The sequence below is a fragment of the Pan paniscus genome, chromosome 19 (genome assembly GCF_029289425.2).
Source record: "Pan paniscus chromosome 19, NHGRI_mPanPan1-v2.0_pri, whole genome shotgun sequence".
Classification (NCBI taxonomy): Eukaryota; Metazoa; Chordata; class Mammalia; order Primates; family Hominidae; genus Pan; species Pan paniscus.
The window spans coordinates 31,922,966-31,943,810 of record NC_073268.2 but is presented as its reverse complement, the minus strand read 5'-3'; the positions used below and the strand labels follow the sequence as shown (position 1 = coordinate 31,943,810).

The following is a 20,845-nucleotide window of genomic DNA, read 5'->3' as shown; positions in this document are numbered from 1 at the left end:
TAAGTCAAGGCAGAAAGAGCTGTGATCATGAGAGGGCAAGAGTGGGGTCCCGCTGGAGAGACGCTTAGGAGTGAGAACGTGGCGACTGGCTGAATGTGGGTGATAAGAGGGAGACTCTACCATGTCTTCAGGTTTTGAGCTCATGTGATGGAGAAGGAGGTGGAAAGAGAGAATGAGTTTGTTTTTTGGACAGTGTTGAGTTTGACTTCCTCTGGAAAAGGATGCAAAGGGTTTCACTATATACCACGTAGACCCAGGAGTACACAGGGCTCAGTGCTCTCTCTCCCTTAAAGGAATAGATGTAATCCAGCAAGGTAGATCATATGTCAAAACAGTTTATCATGTATCAAAATTGTTTCACAAAACCTATTTTTGTAAGAAAATTCTATTATAAAATCAGCACTTACAATATTACAGTGATGCTGTGCTATATTAAGTGACAGCAAATAAAGTCTAGAATTTGAAAATTTAGTGTTGAAATGGTAAGCCTGCCCGCACAGCTGTGTCTCAGCAACCTGGCTGTCATTCTCACCCACCCCAAACGCCTTAAGATTTCTTTCTTTCTTTTTTTTTTTTTTTTTGTAGACAGGATCTTGCTCTGTTGCCCAGGCTGGAGTATAGGGTGTGAGCATGGCTCACTGCAGCCTTCTGGGACTACAGGCATACACCACCATGCTAATTAAAAAATTTTTTTTGGCTGGGCACGGTGGCTCATGTCTGTAATCCCAGCACTTTGGGAGGTCGAGGCGGGTAGATCATGAGGTCAGGAGTTCAAGACCAGCCTGGCCAAGATGGTGAAACCCCGTCTCTACTAAAAATACAAAAATTAGCCAGGCGTAGTGGCATGTACCTGTAATCCTAGCTACTCGGGAGGCTGAGGCAGGGAACTGCTTAAATCCGCAGGTAGAGATTGTAGTCAGCTGAGATTGTGCCACTGCACTCCAGCCTGGGCGACAGAGCAAGACTTTGTCTCAAAAAAAAAAAAAATTGTAGAGACAGGGTTTTCCTATGTTGCCCTGGCTGGTCTTGAACTCCTGGGCTCAAGCCATCCTTCCACACTGGCTTCCCGAAGTGCTGGGATTACAGGTGTAAGCCACCGCGGATGCCCAAGATTTCTATCTTTTTATTCAATGTTAGTCTTTTATTTAAAAAATATTTTTCACACTATTATTTCCAGCAATCTTTATCTGAAAATGTCCAAACTTTAAAAAACACTATTCTTAGAAGCAATAGTGCAAATTATAAAGGGGAAAGGAGGGAAAGTCTAATCCTTGCTTTGCAAATAGCAGGTCACACTCTCCAAAATCGTGGTGACCTATAAAAATTTGGAAACTAGTCAATGTCCAACAACAATGGGTAAATTATAGTTAGTTTGAATCACGATGAGGGGCTGTTAGTACATCACATTGCTTGCTGAGCTTGAAAAAAGGGATTTTTCTCAGATACTGATCGTTCTTTTAGAAGTTTAGTTATAACACATCCGGGAGTCAGACATTCCAGCTGGCAGCAGCAGCAGGAAAGAGATGGGGACAGGGGCCTTCCAGGTTCCCTGTATTTCTAGGAATGTTGCTTAATCAAAAGAGGAGACAATGGAGGCATAGTGGGAAGAATACAAGGTTTGGAATCAATAGTTTAGGGTTCAAATCTAGCTGTCTGGCTCCGGGCAGTTACTTAATCCTTTTAAACTCAGTTTCCTTAACTGGGATAATGAACAGTGATAATGTTCTTTTTTCTAGAGAGTTAAAGGAGAAAATATATGCACAGTGGCTAGTGCCATGCCTGGCATCGAGTAAGTGCCCCATTAATGTTTGTTAATGGAGTAAGCGCTTGAATGGAGGAGGCTGTTAGAGTGGAATGCTGGCTAGACGCATGAAACCAGGGCTGAAAGGACCTTTGCCCAGCCTCTCAAGGCCTCTGCCCCTGACCACGGATATTCCCCTAAGAAGCAACTATGCCACCTTCCAGGGCAAAAAGGCTTGTCGATTCCAGAAGGACTTTTTAACTTGTTATTCAGTATTTTTAAATTCCCTCCTCCTGTCTTTTCTTTGAGATAGAGTCTCGCCCAGTCCCCCAGCCATGGCCTACTGCAGTCTTCACCTCCTGGTGAAGTCATCTTCCTGCCTTAGCCTCCTATATAGCTGGGACCACAAGTATGTGCCTCCATGCCCGGCTAATTTTTTGATTTTTTGTAGAGACAGGGTCTCGCTTTGTTGCCCAGGCTTGTCTTAAACTCCTAGGCTCAAGCAATCCTCTTGCCTCAGCCTCCCAAAGTGTTGGTATTACAGGTGTGAGCCACTGTGCCCAGCCTTAAATCCCATTTTTAAGGACAAAGGATAATGCTTTCTTCTTGGGGCTGACGACATAGTTCTTTTTGGATATTTTCCATCACACTGTCACTGAACCTTGCTCCCATCCAGGCAACTATAATCCACAGTGAAGAATATTTGATTAAGTAGCAGGTGGTGGGGGATTTTTGTTCTGAGGGGAATTCAAAGAAGTTAAAACAGAGGCAGCTATCTCATAAACCAAGCCCAGAACACGGAGATGAAAAGAAACAAATTGCCCACTTTCTACCACCTGTTTGAGAACAGAAAGATTTATACTCACTTATGTCAGCTAAAAAAATGTACCCTTGTCTCATTGCGGTAAAAGAGCCTCCACTGCTCAATTGCTTCTGATGGAAAGTCTACCCCCTGCTCCGATACACACTTTCATGCTGGTAATGACAGAGGCAAAGCAGGCCTTTCTATCAATATGTTCTGCACACTTCCTAGCAGCTTTGCTTTTTCTATTCTGCATTTGCTATTTTAAGCGAGTACATAATGCATCAATTTTCAGACTCTTACTCAATGCCATTGCTACAGAACTGAGAACTCAGTAATCTTGTCAGGCAGAGCAGAACAATATTCCAACAGATGAAACATTCCATGCAGCCTTATTTCCCTTTTCCTGGGATGGGGCATCTATTTCTGGCCTATAATGAGAGATGAACCAGTGGCCATGGTCCAGTGCCTCTTGCCCTGGAATCCCACATCACAGAAACCACTCACCATGCTGCTGCTGGTAGACACATGAAAGGCCCTGTGGGGGTCTCAAGTTCATTTGACTGCTCTCTTATTTTTTATTTTAAGTTCCCAGAAATGGGTTGTTTTGATCCAGGCTGGAGCTTGCTGGCTGGGAAAGTGTGGGTTCTCTCAGGCCACATTTCCCCTTTTCCTGCCTGCCATGAAGAGTCCCCATTTTCTCTGGAATCACCGATTGGATTTGAGAGCCCCAGAGGAACCTTTGTCTCCCTGCCCCCAGTCTCGTAGAAGATGTAAATGTGAAGTGTCTCCACATGGCTTCTTGCCAAATTTGGCTTGCCCTTGAGTGCAGACACACTTCCAATAGAAGGCCAATTGCATCTGATACCTCAGTGGGCAGTTTAGGCAAATTTCCCTGCTGTGTGTGTTTACAGCTTTAGTGGCTTCTAATACAGGCCTTATTTACTGCCTGCATTGTTACCTGGGAGAGAGAGAGCAGAATGGATCTGCTGCTACTTGCTACACCATTTGGCTTGTAAGTGGATTAAATAGACACATTTTCCCAAGATTTACTCCACATACCTGGCTGGTGTAAATGGGCTGGGCCACTTCCACCATCCTCTCCAGTTCCTGCTCCTTTTATCTTATATCCATTAACAATGGCACAACAAATTAGCGTGGGTGCATAGTGATTCCATTGGAAGGTGAACAATTCAATAAAAACTACACCACTGCTTCTGTCTAAAGAACTAATTTATAGCATCGAAGGATTCAGCTATCCCAATGGGGACCTTGAATTACTGGCCCAACTTTATTGGCATGAAAACAATCAAACCAAATACATTCTTCCTCTGGAGCTGGAAGTCAGACACCCTGAGTAATATTTAGGTCACTGCTGCCCAGGCAAATCTGAAAAATGGTTTGTGCCCTGATTAGGCAGTTACACATTTGTTTTAAATGACTGTCATAGGATGGGATCCGGAGGCATTTTAAGGCAAAGAGAAGTCATATGAGCAGGACTGAAACAATCTGAAGTGGGCTGAAGCAAACAGCCTCTTTGTCTAGCCTCAAGTGTATCAGTGTCAGCTTTACAGCTGAAATGGAATCTTTGGGTTTGGTGAGTGTGTCCCCACTTCCTCTTGTCTGTCTCTGGGAGCCCATAGAGCAAAGATTGTCAACCTTGATTGCACGTTAAGCTTATGAAAAATACTGGCCCTAGCAGTGGTCAGGCTCCAACCCCAGAGACTCTGCTTCAATTGGTCTGCCTGTGGGCCCCTGAATGTCGCGTTGTTAAAGCTCCCTGGGTGATTTTCCTGTGCACCACCGCTTTAAACCGTTCAAGCATCACCCTCCCTGGGAACGACCGGAAGAAGAGCTGGCCCCGCTTTGCTTCAGATAAATGCTCCAATTAGCTGCCTGGGAACTGGCCTAGCACATGATAGGATTCCCCTTACATACAATTTAATTGATTTATCACACTTTTTATTATGACAATTCTTAAACATATACTAGAAAGAAGAATTACAAGAATGATTTGGAACAACATTCTAGAAGTGCCTGTGAAGGAGCGGCTGAGCCCCCAAGGGTCACAGAGCTCAGAGGAGGATGTGGAGATGGGCACCCCTCCTGCCACCCCGGCTCTCCCTCTGGACAGCACCTGGCCCGCCACTCTGCCATCACCCTCTGGACAGCACCTGGCCCGCCACTCTGCCATCACCCTCTGGACAGCACCTGGCCTGCCACTCTGCCATCACCCTCTGGACAGCACCTGGCCTGCCACTCTGCCATCACCCTCTGGACAGCACCTGGCCTGCCACTCTGTCATCACCCTCTGGACAGCACCTGGTCCACCACTCCGCCATCACCCTCTTTCTTGTCCCCTTCTCATTTCTTTCGTCAACAAACATTGGCTAAAGCCTGTGTGTCAGCCCTTGTGGAACAGTGGTGCATAAGCCAGGTCTTGCTCCTGCCCTCATGGAGCTCAGAGCCTGGTGTGGAAGACTCTTGTAAACATGAGTTACACACTCATTACTGTTTATTCATAATTCTGCGAAGAGCTCTCGCGGTAAAAGCACAGACTGCAATGGAATCGTGACGGGAAACCTAATCTATCTTATTTACTCTCGGGGGAGTCAGTGAACACTTTCTTGAAGAAGTGATATTAAAAACATTTGATTTTAAAGAGTGAAAAGAAATGCACATGGTATGATATTCACAGGTCCCAAAGCATTTAGAGGGAAAGCGTGTTTCCTTCCACCCCTATCACCTGGCCTCGCTTTCCCTCCTCATGAGCAACCACAGTCCCACCCTCCTCATGAGCAACCACAGTCCCACTTAGGGTGTATGAGTCAACACTAAGACTGGCACACACTAAGAGGGTATCGGCTAGAATATGAGCCAATCTGATGTTTGACGCCACTGCCACTAGAGCTGCTATGTTGCTCCAGGACAAAGAGGGTTCTGGGTTAGGGCCATTACTGTGGCCAAATCCCCAGCACTCTTCATCACTAGGTGACCGTGAATGCTAACAGCAGCACATTTTGCTCACAGAATCCCCTCCCCCCGAATCACGACTTCAACTCTCAGAGGCCCTGGAAATTCTGCTTTCGGCCTCGCAATGCCATCGAGCTGCAGAACTCGGCGGCCGATAGGTTCTCTGCGGCCCGGGTAGGGGATGTGCGCCCCGCCTCGCTGCAGCGAAGGCCGAGCAAGCCAGGCCAAGAGGGCACTGGATGCCGAGTCTCACCTCCTTTTCCTCCCGTCTCCTCCCTCTCACCAAGTGACACCGCTCCCTCTCAAACGGAAGGAAGGGGAAGAGGTCCGTGGGGAATCTCTTGGGTCCTTAAAGGGGGCGGCTGTCACGTCTCCTAGCTCTGCTATGCGCGGTACAGGCCGGCTAGAGGCCAGCGAGGCCGCCCAGGTGAGGGAAGCAAGTTCCTGTGCGGCGCTTCAGCCCGGCACCGCTTTTTGAAACACTGGTTTCATGCCAGGCACTGGGCAGGCCGGGTGGGGGTGGCGGCGAGGCCTGTCCTCGCGGGCCCGGGCACCTGCAGCTGGAGCGGAGCGCAGGAAGGGCGGCTGCCGGGGAATCCGGGGCGACAAAGGAAAGGCGGGAGGGGGAGGACGCAGGGAAGCAGGGAGGAGGGGAGGCGGAGGAGACAAAGGGAATCTGCACCCGCCGGGTGGGCTGCGGCGGCGGGGGCGGAGGCTGCGGCTCCGAGCGCGACGCGGTCGCCAAGGCAACGCCGGCCCCAGCGCCCGCGGCTGAAACGAAGCCGCTGCCCGAGCCCGAGCGCCAGCGCGCACGCCCTCCTTGCAGCCCCCCGCAGCCCCGGCCGGCCGCGCTTCTCCGCCTCGCCGCCGACAGCCCCTCCCAGCCCGCCCGCCCGCCCGCCCTCCTTCCGGCTGTTTTTGTTTGTCTGTCTTTCCCGAGAAGGTGATGATTTGGGGCTTAGATCATCTGCTGGCATATTGATGAGCTCACTGCGTTGCTGAAAAGGAAGGGGATGGGGACTTGGGTCAGCTAAGGGTACAGGATCAATATAAGACAAAAACATTAAGAATACAAGACAAAAACATTAAGCAATGGAGATGTGGGTAAACAGCAGGCTTTTTTTTTTTTTTTTTTTTTTTTTTAAACCAGGGCGATGTCTTAGCCAGAAATAGTTAAGAAGGGAGGAGAAAGGGCTACCCCCGCAGCCATGTGAAATAGGATTAGTGGAAACCCTGAAGACTCAGGCCCACAGGAGCCATACTGCAGCAGTTTGCTTTACGTGACACTTTCCCTGCTCAGATTCCTGCTCCAGAAAAAGAAAATCAATCTGTGCACCTTTTTCTTTTTCTTATTCAAAGCCCAAACTCATGGTATCATCTCTTAAACTGTATTTCGGCACGAACAGGGAAAGGCTCATGAGACTGTACTCTGTGAGGGTGGAAACCGGTCTGAACCATCCCTGTAACTGCTGAGCCCCGGGACCTGCCGCACACTAGCTGAGGGTGATGGACCCTGCCGCTGTGCACAAAGTCCACACAGAGGACCTCCCGAGGCCAGCCTCCGGAATGCAACAGCGACTGGGCCCAGAAACATCCTGTTAGCACGAATGCCTTGCTATGAAGTCACACAAAGAGCCAAGGGGTGTGGCTGGGGAGGTTTTGAAAACTCAGCGAATAGCAAAACGGGGGCAGGAACATAGGTCTTTTTATCCATCAGGCAAAGTCCCACCTTTATGACATATCTGTCCTGGGTCTGGAGCACCATGCTTTGTGAGATCATAATAGAGAGGCATGTCGATGAATAATAGGCGTGTGACAGGTTGGTGTGGGCTGGCAGGGAGCTGCCTCCCGACTGCTCTGCTCGCGCTGCTGTGGGGCTCCCCCGATACAGGTCATGGGTCTGACTGGAGTGCCATTTCCTAACCACTCTTCTGTTCATCTAGACAGATGCTACGTCCATCCTAAGAGTCATATGTGTTCTTTGGTTATCCTAGAAGCCACTGTGGTATCCCAGGGCCTTGCCACAGCCACTGACAGAAAAATGATGAATAAAAATAATACGCGTGAACTGCTGTTATTCCTGCATTCCAGAATTCAAACTGCACCATATTCAAAGGTGACTGACAAAGTTCATCTTCTTTGCAGGCGGTATTGGGAATGGCAGGGGGTGGAAATCAATCAGGGAATGGTAGGACTCAGCTGCTGAGAACATGGGGCGGGGAATCGCGCCCCTTTGTTCAGCAAAACCTAGAGAATCTTTCCATTGGCTTACCCAAAAGATCAGACCTCAGTTTGGAAGGTTAGAAGTCTAGAACTGGGCCTTGAGAAAAGATCCGACCTTGAGTTCAGCTTTAAGCAAGAACACATCTAAAATCTTCTGGCCAGCGGGCTGTCTACTGATTTCCTAAAGACCCCTCCCTCAGGACCAGATGGCCTGCCTCCCTCCGCTGCCTACTCCAGTATTCTTCCATCCTGAACCATGACAACCAACCTACTCCTTAGAAACACACCTAAAATAGGGAAGAGAAGGCTCAAAAAACGCATATTGTCTCTCATAGCACTCATGAGTGCTATGATAGTGAAGAGTAAAGCAGTCTTTCTGTAGAGGCAGACTTCATGTGATGAAGGCCTGTAAATTCCCGCATAATCAGGAACAAACTGAAAAGAACAGTGAGGAGGTTAAGGAGGAATTTTCAGTTCCTCATACAAATTGCTCCTATGTTTACTAGCCATAGCGTCAAGGAATATTTAAATATAGATGCTAGTGAAATTCATGATCAATAATTTAAAATGTTTCGGGAAAACATTAATTTGCTGAGATGTGGGTGGTGAGTACTTCTTGGTCCATAGAACCCTAGCCAGCCAACCTGGATTAAATAAATAAATCTCAGGGCCGGGTGCGGTGGCGCACGCCCATAAGCTCAGCACTTTGGGAGGCCAAGGCGGGCAGATCATGAAGTCAGGAGTTCAAGACCAGCCTGACTAACATGGTGAAATCTCTTCTCTACTAAAAATAAAAAAATTAGGCCAGGTGCGGTGGCTCACGCCTGTAATCCCCGCACTTTGGGAGGCCGAGGTGGGGGATCATGAAGTCAGAAGTTCAAGACCAGCCTGGCCAACATGGTGAAACCCTGTCTCTACCAAAAATACAAAAATTAGCCAGGTGCAGTGGCAGGTGCCTGTAATCCCAGCTACTCAGGAGGCTGAGGCAGGAGAATTGCTTGAACCCAGCGGGCAGAAGTTGCAGTGGGCTGAGATCATGCCATTGCACTCCAGCCTGGGCGACAGAGTGAGACTGTGTCTCAAAAAAAAAAAAAAAAAAAAAAAAGCAAAACTCAGTTTCTCTGAAATATTCCAAATATTCAGGTCGAATAAAATTTACATATCCTCTAGGAGCAAATAATTAAAATTAATCAAGCAAAACATTAACTAAAAATGATAGAGGTATGAAATAAATTCTCTTCATGGATTATGACATAATTTGCTATCCCTGCTTCCATCTCACCACTAAAGGCCTGATGCTGTGGCCTAATGCTGAGTTGAAACCACAGAGTTCAGGGTTATAATGAAAGCCTTTTCACCAAAAATGGGTCCCCCATTGGTGGTCAGAATGAAAGAATTTTGTCCCAAACTACTCTAGTTTCTTGAAGGCCTTAAGTTCTAGCTGCTGACTTACAATGAGTTAAAGCATTATAGCAGCTGGAAGGGATGCATAGTGAACATATTAGGAAGACATGATGCACTGTTTCCTAAATAGACAGCAGAGTTCCCAGGGGATGGGGCACAGAGCACTGAGAGGTGATGTTAAGGTGGGGAGGGACTGGAGGAGGCTAGGATGGCCTGGCACAAAGCAGGAGGGTGAGCTAAGGGGCAGTATGAAGACCCTAATGACATGAAGAACACGGAAAAACGAGTGGGGTAGAGGAGTCGCACAGCCAGCTTTTGCTCATTACCCACTGAGGAGGGCCAGTGCTGCCTGTGGACTCCATTAGGAGCATCATGTGGCTGTCAGGCTCCTCAGTCTTAGTGTCCCCCATGTCTTTTTTTTTTTTTTTTTTTTTTTTTATTTGAGATGGAGTCTCGCTCTGTCACCCAGGCTGGAGTGCAGTGGTGCGATCTCGGCTCACTGCAAGCTCCGCCTCCCGGGTTCACGCCATTCTCCTGCCTCAGCCTCCCGAGTAGCTGGGACTACAGGTGCCTGCCACCATGCCCGGCTAGTTTTTTGTATTTTTAGTAGAGATGGGGTTTCACCATGTTAGCCGGGATGGTCTCGATCTCCTGACCTTGTGATCTGCCCACCTTGGCCTCCCAAAGTGCTGGGATTACAGGCGTGAGCCACCACGCCTGGCCCCCCATGCCTCTTAGACAGCAGTGCAACTAACGCCACTACCTTTGCCTGCCTACCACATGGGAGGAAAGAGGATCAGGTAGGACTCAGGGCTTGCCAGTGGACAGCAAGAGAAGGAAGGGAAAAGAGATGGGAAGGCAGGTGGGGGAGGGGAAAGAGAAGAAAGGTATTTAGCACAGGGGTGGGCTTTGGCTCTGACCCAACAACTTCCTTTTACAGACAAGAAACCAGGCCCAAAGAGGTTATGAATTGTCAAGATCACTTAGGGGTGGAAGTGAAACTCTCACCTTGGGCTTCACATTTCCGATTCAGTGTTCATTCATCGAGTCCATGAGAGAAAAGGAAAGGGCAGAAGTGCGAAATGTCACCAATAGCGAAAGAGCATGATGCAAATGAGAAACAGAAAAGCTCTCCACAGGAGACTTAGAAGACTACAAAAATCATTCCATTCAGTCTCATGACAAAACAGTGCCCGAGGAGCTTTACAATCGAGTGCCAGTCCTAGCCTGGGCAACATGGAGAAACCCTATCTCTACAAAAGATTACCCAGGCATGGTGGTGTGCACTTATAGTCCCAGCTACTTAGGAGGCTGAGTCCCTGAGCCTGGGAAGTTGAGGCTGCAGTGAACGGTGATTGTACCACTGCACTCCAGCCTGGGCAACAGAAAAAGACCCTGTCTCAAAAAAAAAAAAAAAAAAAGAGTGCCAACCCTGGAGTGAGAGTGGTCGGGGCAAATCCCATCTTCTCCCAACAACCAGTAAGCCGTGGGGCAAACTTCTTAACCTCTCCAAGCCTCAGTTTCCTCAACCATGAAATGGGGATGACGATAGTATTATTTTCATACAGACTTTGTGAAGATCAAAAGATAATGATCCATGGCAAAGAGTTCTCTCAGCACAGTGCCTGGAGCACAGTGCAGTGCGTAATCAGCATGTGCTGCTGCTATTATGATTGCCACAGAGCTGCTACAACAAGGGTAAACTAGTTTTCTTACAAGAAAAATGGAATAAAAAAGTTGTTGGTGCTTTTCTATGTTTGGGAAAGCATATCTGTTTTCTCTGGGGCTGAATGAATATATGCATCGTTTTGAATTTCCCACAGTAAAAAAAGCATCATTTTGCTTTTGTCTTTGGTGGAGCATGCTTCCTTCCGACGTCAACTCACTCTTCCCTCTGTTGGTGAGAAAGTCTCAGTCTCAGTCTTAGTTTCACAACTAAAACACTCTGCGCTAACAAGCTCAGGCGTAGGATGGAAAAAATGAACTTACATTTCATTACTTTTTCTTTTTTTTTCTTTGGACAGGGTCACGCTCTGTCACCCAGGCTGGAGTGCGGTGGCACCATCATAGCTCACTGCAGCCTCAAACTTCTGGGTTCCAGCAATCCTCCTGTGTCGGCCTCCAGAGTAGCTGGGACCACACAGGTGGGTGCCATCATGCCTGATTAATTCTTTTTTTTTTTTTTTTTTGAGACAGAGTCTCGCTCTTTTGCTCAGGCTGGAGTGCAGTGGCATGATCTCGGCTCACTGCAACCTTCGCCTCCGGGTTCAAGCGATTCTCCTGCCTCAGCCTCCTGAGTAGCTGGGATTACAGGTGCCCGCCACCATGCCTGGCTGATTTTTGTATTTTTAGTAGAGATGGGGTTTCACCAAGTTGGTTAGGCTGGTCTTGAACTCCTGACCTTGTGATTCACCCACCTTGGCCTCCGAAAGTGCTGGGATTACAATCGTGAGCCACTGCGCCTGGCCTTGACTAATTCTTTTAATTTTTAGTAGAGATAAGGTCTCGCTATGTTGCCCAGGTTGGTCTTAAACTCCTGGGCTCAAGCAGTCCTCCTGCACTGGCCTCCCAAAATGCTAGGATTATAGGCATGAGCCACCACACCTAGCCTACATCTCGTTACTTTTGTTTTCCTTAGGAAGTCAACTGTATTTGGATTATAGCTGAATTAGGAATTCTCAATCTGCAAGCATTCAGGGGCCAACATGCTTTTCTCACCATCTGTCAAATGGGCACCATTAGCTTCAATCATTCATAGGAGTGGGGAACTGCAGGCTCCTGGTAGGATTTATTTGGCTGTCAGTTGATAGTCCTCTGACCACTGGTCCAACGGTTTCAAGACAAACGTCCCCTCTCTCCTTCCCCACGTGGATTTCTGTGGCTATCTCACTGAGAGACCTGATCCTGAAGAGTTTTACATTCCTGGCTATTTTAAGCCTCACTAACTGTTCAAATGAGGTCGCCACATGGCATGCAGCTGTGGGAAGCAGCTGCTGTGGTTTGATTTCTAGTCAGTATGTCTTGACATTTCTTATCAAGTGATTTCTAAAATTCCTTGGGTTTTTTTTTTTTTTTTTCAGGTAACCAAGAACTTTTTTTTTTCTTGGGATATAATAAGGTGTGACATCAGAGTTGTGCATCTGATAACCTGCTCCTCGCTGGGGACAGTTCCAGAACCCTGCTAGACTTGATCTTAGCCAAAAGGCCGAGAAGCGATCAGAACCCTGCTAGAAAGGAACATTTATTTCAACTTTCAGGACCCAACTCTCTCTGCCCCAGAAATATCAGTTCTGGGGCCGAGAGACACTGCAGCGGCCCTCCCTGCAGTTTCTAATTGGAGCCCATCCTGGAGTCTCAGATGCCACAGAAGAAAGTGGAGAGAACTGGGCAGCTTGTTGGGCTCCCTGGCGCTACCTTCAGTGACAATAGCTAACATGGAGGAGAGGCAGGGTCACTCAGCCCGAGGAGAAACTGGACCTCCCAACTCCCCACCTACCTGCCCTTCTCGCTAGGTCATTCAGCTATCTGTCTCCTAGTTCACCCTCATACACCTGTTTGCCACGATGGTTTTGCCTTTAGGCTTTTGCACATGCTATTCCCCGCCTGGAAGACTCTTGGTCTCTTTTCCAGATCAACTTCTATTTGTCATTTTTTCCTCAATATTGGCATCACTTTTAGGAGCCTTTCCGATCTTCCAAGAAAGGGTTAACTGCCCCTTTGACGTATATCCCCTATTAATGTACTTAACACATTGCATTGTAATCCCCTGTCTACTCATCTGGTTCCCCCACCAGATTGTAAACCCTGGGCAGGGTCTGGGTTCTGTTCACTGTTTTATCCCCACTTCTGGCTCAGCACATAATAGCTCCTCTGTAAATATCAGCTCTATATTGTTCCGAACTCAACAAGAACTCCCTCTCTTCCTTTCCCTCCAATATATTTCTTAGATTACATCAAATTATTTGTCCTTCAATAGCCTCTAAGTCTTCTATTTTAACGTATCAAATATCTATTCAAATAAAGTCCTTTGTCAGTTATGAGTTTGAAAAAATCTTCAAGTGTGCATATATGTATGTAAATGTGGCACTACAGACTCCTAGATGGTGTCTGTGCCTAAGATTAATACCTAAATACAAAGTGAACATCTTACCCTGATAACTGAAAGGAGCTAGAGACTCTTTATCTAGATCTTGGTACTTCCTCTTCATAAAGCCTTCTTTTTTTTGGTGGGCTGGTAAGTATGGACCCCTATTTTCAAGGTATAGTTATTATTTTTTGAGACAGAATCTTGCCGTGTTGCCCAGGCTGGGGTGCAGGTGCACAATCATGGCTCACTGCAGCCCCGACCTCCTGAGCTCCAGCAGTTCTCCCACTTCAGCTTCCCAAAGTGCTGGGACTAGAGGCGTGAGCTACCGTGCCCAGCCAAGGCATAGTTATTCTTGACAAGGAGGTAGAATAGGTTTCCAACCATGAAACATCTTCCATGGACCATCTGGAACTGTTTTTCATTTTCTTTCAAGACAATCCTTCTTACAGTAGAGAGGAAGTTTACAGTTACATAAAATCTCCACTAACATTCCTCCTCCCCAGTCCCAACCTTCTGCCTAAGCAGATAGGAACTAACACCAAGAGCAGCAATTATCAGCCATCCCATACAGTGCTGTTTGGTTTCTCTACAAACACTTTTCGTAAGACCACAGTGGGGTCTTTCCCCGGCCCGCCATCACCAGTGAAGGGGGACAGCACATGCCTCTCGGAACTGCAAGGCAGGATTTGGCCTGGGATCCAACTTTCTGCTTTAAAAATGGCCACATGAACAAGGTCACCATCCAGAGAGGGGACTTCAGAAGAACAAGGAAGGCATGTGAAGCTGTGCCTGGCGCTGCCAAACCCACCCTGCATGCTGGCGAGAGGACTGGTTGACGGCGGCTAACCACAGTAAGGAGGAGTCCATGTGGCTGTCCAAGGAGTGTCCAGCCTGTTGAGGCACTGCCAGGCCCTGTGGACTGTAAGCCAAGGATGTGCTTTCTGTTCTCACTAACTTTAAATTCTAGAGATATCCTGACAGAGGGGCAGAGGCAAGACATTTCCTGCGCTTGTCAAAGCTACATAAAAGTAGCCAGGTTTGGTGGCTCACACCTATAATCCTAGCACTTTGGAAGGCTGAGATGGGAGGATCGCTTGAGCCCAGGAGTTTCAGACCGGCCTGGGCAACATAGTGAGACCCCGTCTATACTAAAAATAAAATAAAAAAAATAGCTGGGTATGGTGGTATGTGCCTGTAGTCCCAGCTACTCAGGAGGCTGAGGTGGGAGGATTGCTTAAGCCCAGGAGATCAAGTCTGTAGTGAGCTGTGACTGTGCTACTGCATTCCAGCCTGGGCAACAGAGAGAGACTCTATCAAAATAAAACAAAACAATAAAAGCTACATAAAAGCAAAACAACTTTTTTTTTTTTTTTTTTTGAGGCAGAGTCTTGCTCTGTCGCCCAGGCTAGACTGCAGTGGCACGATCTTGGCTCATTGCAATCTCTGCCTCTCGGGTTCAAGCAATTCTCCTGCCTCAGCCTCCTGAGTAGCTGGAATTACAGGCGCCCGCCACCAGGCCTGGCTAATTTTTGTATTTTTCTTACAGACAGGGTTTCACCATGTTGGCCAGGCTGGTCTCGAACTCCTGACCTTGTGATCCACATACCTCAGCCTCCCAAAGTGCTGGGATTACAGGCGTGAGCCACTGCGCCCGGCTGACTTGATTCTTATGGTGGTAAAATTGGCCCATTTGGGTTCTACCCCACTTAAGGCTTGCCCTCTTCTGCCCCACTGGGCCAGTGGTTTTGGGGAAGAAGGTATCCAGTACCTTGATCAGAGGCGATGTCTAGCCTCCTCTGCCCTTTGGAGAGCTGGTAGCAAGGCACTGAGGAATTACTGCTTTGCAGGTGGGAGAGGGTGAGATGGGTAGGAAGTGCATGGCAGAGCTGGGAAGCTGGCTCCTCAGAACTGGGAAGTTGAAAGAAGCAGAGCCAGCTCTTGAGTAGAACTTAGGGGTGTGTATATGTGTGTGTGCGTATGTGTGTGTGTGTGTATGTGTGTTGGGGGAATTACTGGGAAGGGTAGTGTGTGATACTGAATATGCCCTCCCACCCCCAAATATCCAAATCCTAATCCCTGGAACCTGTGAATGTTACCATACATGGCAAAAAGGCCTGCAGATGGGATTATGTAAGGCTGCTGAGATGGGGAGATTATCCTGGATTATCCAGGTGGACCCTAGTTGCAATCACAAGTATTCTTTTAAAAGAGAGGCAGAGGGAGATCTGACACAGACAGGAGGAGGAGGAGGCAGTGTGATCCCGGAGGCACAGATCAGGGTGAAGCAGTCACAAACCAAGGAGTGCCGGCAGCTCCCAGAGGCCGGAGGGGTGGAGGAGTGGATTCTCCCTGAGAGGCTCCAGAGGGAACAGGCCCTGCCCAACGCCCTCGTTCTGGCCCAGTGAAATGAATGTGGACTGCTGGCCTTAATAACTGTGAGAAAAAAACATGTCTGTGGTTTAAAGCCACCAAATCTGTGGTAATTTGTTACAGCGGCAATAGGAAACTGACATAGATCGGTAGATGGTGTCCTCGGATGAGACTTCTGGTTTACTTCCTGTAGGCATTAGATGGTGGGACTCCTAAGTGAGAAGAACAAGTGTTGCACATCATTACGTGCAATGTGCAGGAGCAGTATCAAAATTCTGCATGTGTGCGTGCACACACACACACACAGCCCAACCCACCCCTCACTTGGATCTGAATCTGTGTCTGTTGTTAACTAGCTTGTACTTGAACAGGGAGCTGCGAATTGAGCAGGAGGATCATGAGACAAGCTGCCCCAGGTAGTCTGGCAGGGTCTCAGAAGGCATCACAGAACATAGCAGAGGCTATAGCAGGAAGCAGGTGAGGTGTCCCTCCAGAGACGTGAGCTGCCTGGACAGAGAGGAGGGAAGAAACCCACCAGAAAAGGGGCGGGTGGGGAGGGCAGGACCTGTTTTGCAGTTGTAAGTTTCTCCCTTAAGAAGAATACAGAGTAAGGGATGCTAGACCCTTTTCTGTTTCATCTGAAAACACTTTCCACAGGGGTAAACTCTATAATCGTGTGTGTGTGTGTGTGTGTGTCTAATGCAGGGGCAATGAGCTGCTGGGTGTGCTTTGTGGATGTGGCCAGGATGGGCTCAGGGGGTGCTGCTTTCAGGTGGGTGAGACTCACATGGACATATGCGGGTGGGCAGGTGCCTTTTGCTTAAGGAATAGCATCAGGCCCAGGATGCTAATGTGTTTCTATGGGCTGTCTGAGAGAAGACAGGGAAGGGGCACAGGCGGTGAGAGATTTCCCGGATGAGACATGAACACTCCTCTCCACGATCATGGCTGCCTTCCAAGAGGCTCTCCAGGGACAGCGCTCCTCACCGTGGGGGAGGCCCCGTGCTGACTCCCAACGCGTAAACAAACACGGGGAGCCAGGCAGTCTTCCCACTGTACCTGGGCTCCACAACCTCAAAGGTTCCCAGCTGTATCTCCACTTGAACAATAGCGTTTTAAACTCCTTGGTTCATTACCAGTCTGCATCACCTATTCAGCATTCACAAGGTATACAGCACTAGAGGAAGTTTCGTGGAGCTCTGTGGTAAAAGTAGATGGCAGAGTCTCAGTTCTCCAGGGACAATGAGACAAATATAAATTAAAAAACATAGGTGACAGTTATCTAAGGCATGTGACACCAAGGACAGGCAAGGGAGCCCGATCTGTGTTCATCGAGCCGCTCCATTACACTCTGTCTGTGGTCTTGGGAAAATCACAGAACCTCTCTAAGCCTTTTTGTCCATCTATAAAATAGGCTTAATACATTTAAAAATGGCTTAGAAGATTTTGAGAATTAAATGAGATAATGTATGTGAAAGCCCTTTAAAACTATAATAACTGCATCTCAACAAATGCTGTAATGTAGAACATAAGGAAATATTTTAAAATTACATGATGAGAAGAGAAAAAATTACAGACTAAGTGCTAGTCTAATTCCAAGAATATAATAATTTCATTGTGGTGCATCAGGACACTCTGGGACAAGAATGAAAGATATCATTCAAGACAAAAGAAAGGCTTAGTGCAGTAGCTCACGCCTGTAATCCCTGCACTTTGGGAGGCCGAGGTGGGAGGATCACTTGAGTCCAGGAGTTTGAGATCAGCCTGGGCTACATGGTGAAACCCCATCACTATGTGAAATGCAAAAATCAGCCAGGTGTGGTGGTGCATGCCTGTAGTCCCAGCTACTTGGGAGGCTGAGGCGGGAGGATCTTTTGAGCCTAGGAGTTTGAGGTTGTAGTGAGCTATGATGATGCCACTGCACCCCAGCCTGGGCAACAGAGTGAGACCCTGTTGCTAAAAATAATTTTTTTTTAAAAATAAAAGAGCATCTCACCATTGAGTATAATTGACATTGGTTTCTGTCTGCTCCCTTCTTTTAGTTCTCTGTCCTCACTCCCTTTGGAGAACTGATCCTCCCTCACTGCAACCCAGGATGGTGCTGCCCAGCATAGGCCGACACTCCCCAGCCTTGAGGATGGGCATGTGATCTACCAATCCCAGGACCTGCTCCCTCTCCTCCATGCCTTGGCCTGGGTACAGGGCATGAGAACCAAATTGGGCCAATCAGAGACTTCCGTTGGGATTCATATATTTTGAAGTCAGATAGGCTTTCTCTTTCTTTCAGGATGCTAAGCTGACATAATGGAAGTCTGGAGCTGCCTGTGACCAAGGTTTCCCCTGTGTAGAAGCCTACTGTCGGAAAAAATGAGGCCAGCACACAGAGACTGAGAGGAGTGGAGAAAGAGAGCTGGGTTGGGAGGAGAAGAAAAGGATCTCGATGGTGATCACGTCCTTGGTTCTAGTGCTTAAAGTCCCCAGGGTCCTGCAACTCTCTGAGTTCCTTCTAGGACATTCAATTTTGGGATTAAATTGGTCATTTCATCAGAAAGAGTTCTGATTTATATAGTAAGCTTACTCTGCAATACCAAATAAAACTTGATGGAAGGCAAATAAGAATGTTGTTGGAAAAAGATTCTATAAAGGTCATTGCTTTTCCTGAAAAAATGGCATCAGCTCTGCATTTAGACATTAATCCCCAATTTTCTAAACCTGGCTCAAGGCATTAACCTTTTGTGTGCATCAAACAAAAATGGCCATGTGCATGCATAATGATGGATAGCGGAGAAGCATTCAGTGAAGGCTTGGCTGGATTATTCTAACACCTGAAAGCATGATCAGGATGGGGAAGTACATTCAAAATATATGCAGGCAATCATGCTGAAATGTAGAGAAAAGTGATTGGGACAACATTTAAGCTTCTAGAGTATTATGTGTCACTTTTTATGTTCAATATTGTTTGCTTACAGAGCAGGAAAATTTCATGTCTCAACACTAGTATCAGGAATCATACAATGGCACTCACTCTTAATGGCTACATCATCATCTGGCTGCAAACCACCATGACCAAGTAGCCAATCTGTTGGGAAGTGGCAGCTAATCCTTTGTGCTACAGAATAAGGACATTCTCAAGGTCCTGCACTGTGCCATCCCTGGCTCCAATGTGGCTGCTGAGAATTCAGCTGACAATTTCCAATTTAAGCGGTGAGAAGTCAGTTCTTTAAAACAAGTATCAGACCAAGGAAGGATAAAAACAGCCCCCTCTGTGAATTATTTTCTGATTTGCACCTTTCTTTTACCTTTCAACCAGAAATGATCTGCTTTCTTTTGAACTTCTACACAAGTTTATATCTGCCGCCTCAAGCAGGCTTACTCAATGACACCAATTCAGAAATTAAAATATTCTTTGTAGCAGAATAAACAGTGTAGTGTCAACGTCTCATGGTGACCCACGGCCTTAAAAGAGGTGCCCTTAGTCGGGCGAATATTAAAAGTAGAAGAAGGGGCCGGACACAGGGGCTCATGCCTGTAATCCCAGCACTTTGGGAGGCTGAGGTGGGTGGATCATGAGGTCAGGAGATCGAGACCATCCTAGCTAACACGGTGAAACCCTGTCTCTACTAAAAATACAAAAAATCAGCCGGGCGTGGCGCCTGTAGTCCCAGCTACTCGGGAGGCTGAGGCAGGGCGTGAACCTGGGAGGCGGAGCTTGGAGTAAGCCGAGATTGCCACTGCACTCCAGCCTGGGTGACAGAGTGAGACTCCGTCTCAAAAAAAAAAAAAAAAACAAAAAAAAAACAAACGAGTGCACGAGGCTGATATGCTCATTTTACCACAGCAGGGCTGAGGCCCTCCATTCCCATTGTTTGGTGCAAAACAACTCTATTTGGCTTTATCTACACTAAGGTTATTTTGTTTGGTGGTTACAAAATGAATGACAGCAGGTCCTCTTCAAGAAGCCAGACTTGATCATCCCATCTTACTTCCCTGGGTTTTTCAAATCATTGAATTCTGTCAATAGTTGGTTTTCTGCCAACTATTGAATAAGATCATGATGGCTTTATGACACTCTCTCACATGGCTTTCAAGGCACAGCGTGTTCTGGTCTTCCTACTCTTTTACCATTCCTTTTGTCTCCTCTACCCTCTTCTTCCATTCGCAGGACTTCTCTATATATTTTTTAGATCTATGGCAAAATGAAACTTTATTTTGTAAATTGATACTCAGGTAATTCCATATGCTGATAACTCCCAAATCTATACCTCTAGCCCATTTTAATTCCAAACCTCATATTCAGCTGCCTCTTAGATATTTGCACTTGGATAAGAGACAGCTGGGTTCATGGCCACCCATCACCCAAGCCAGAAGCCTGAGGACCCTCCATGATGTCACCTCCCTCCCACTCCACAGCAATCCATCACCAAATCCTGAAGATTTTACCTCCAAAACCTGTTTCAAACCCACCTTCTCTTCTTTCCTCCCTTACTACACTTCATTACTCAGACTCATCAGATCTCACCTGAAGCATTTTAACAGCTGCTGCCTGCCACCCCACTCTTCAAGCTGCAACCAGAATGATCTTACTAAAGCACATGTCTCTAAGCCACAAATCTGATTTCCTGTTTGAAACTCTCTTTTAGCTCCTCAATTCTCTCAGGAAAAAGACCAAGCTCCTCTGGGTGTCTCTGTGATCCGCTGACCTCTCCAGCTCCCAGGCCTCCTGCTCCTTCCCAGCTCTCCAGGCTCCAGCCCTACTCCACTGTTTTCAGTTCCACCATGTGCTGAGCTCTCTGCTCCCTCCTGGCTTTCATACTTGCTCTTCCATTGGATAACACACACTTTCTTCTTTGCCCGTACCCTATTTGAAGTTACCCTAAAAAAATATGAAGTGTTACAAATATTTATTATAAGGATGCTCATCATAGCATAAATTAAAATTAAAAATGGGAAATTATCAAAATTCCCAATAAACAAAAATTTTTAAATGACTGCATAAAGTTTTCTGTTAATAGGAAATTACTTGTAGTATATTAAATGAGAAAATCAACTTGTGAAACCTGCTTTCTATCATGACTTCATAGCTACTTAAATAGGATAGTAATAGTAATTTCTGCACGGCAAAATAATAGCTGACTTAAATTTTTTCTTTATAAAGTAATTTTTTAAAGTTTTCCAACATTTCCCCATCCATATGCAATAATTACTTTTATTACATTTTTAAAATTAATTAATTAATTTAGAGATG

The 20,845-nt window shown here is 46.9% G+C and overlaps 1 protein-coding gene across 5 annotated transcripts in view; it reads right to left on the bottom strand.

The window, feature by feature from the left end:
* Positions 1-20,845, bottom strand: part of MYO1D (myosin ID) — a 383,024-nt gene that overhangs the window by 20,699 nt on the left and 341,480 nt on the right. The window contains exon 23 of one of the 5 annotated variants that reach the window (XM_063599125.1): positions 20,357-20,473. The exons of the other annotated variants lie outside the window; for them this stretch is intronic. The gene's annotated coding sequence lies outside the window, so the exon portion shown is untranslated. Of the gene's footprint in view, positions 1-20,356; positions 20,474-20,845 lie in introns of those variants that run through there. 5 annotated transcript variants of the gene reach the window in all.